The sequence below is a fragment of the Microtus ochrogaster genome, chromosome 1 (genome assembly GCF_000317375.1).
Source record: "Microtus ochrogaster isolate Prairie Vole_2 chromosome 1, MicOch1.0, whole genome shotgun sequence".
Lineage (NCBI taxonomy): Eukaryota > Metazoa > Chordata > Mammalia > Rodentia > Cricetidae > Microtus > Microtus ochrogaster.
In genome coordinates this window covers 111,200,955-111,201,332 of record NC_022009.1, presented here as the reverse complement: position 1 = coordinate 111,201,332, position 378 = coordinate 111,200,955, and positions in this window count along the sequence as shown.

The window sequence follows — 378 nt, the reverse complement described above, 5'->3', positions numbered from 1 at the left end:
CAGCAGAAGTGGCAAGAGGTGGGGCCAATAGCAGAGTGCCTACCTTGTACGCACATTTCCTGGGGCTGAACAGAATTGTTCTAAGGTAGCTTAGCCATCGACAAGGTGGCACAGAAACCATGTGACTTTCTTACCATCAAGCTAATAAAAGAGGCAGAACACAGGTTTGACTTGAAATCTTCTATTCCGGTTCTTATATTTTCTACTCATTTGCTTCATTCTCATTTGTTTGTAACTAAAGGAGAAAGCTTGCCCTGCTGTCCCCTCTTTTGGTACTTTATAATGAAGCAGGATATTTTTCCTTATCTTCAGGGTAGAGAAGACCACAGAGTTGGTTGCAGGGAGGCTTGATGAATGACAATGCTAAACTAGAAAAGA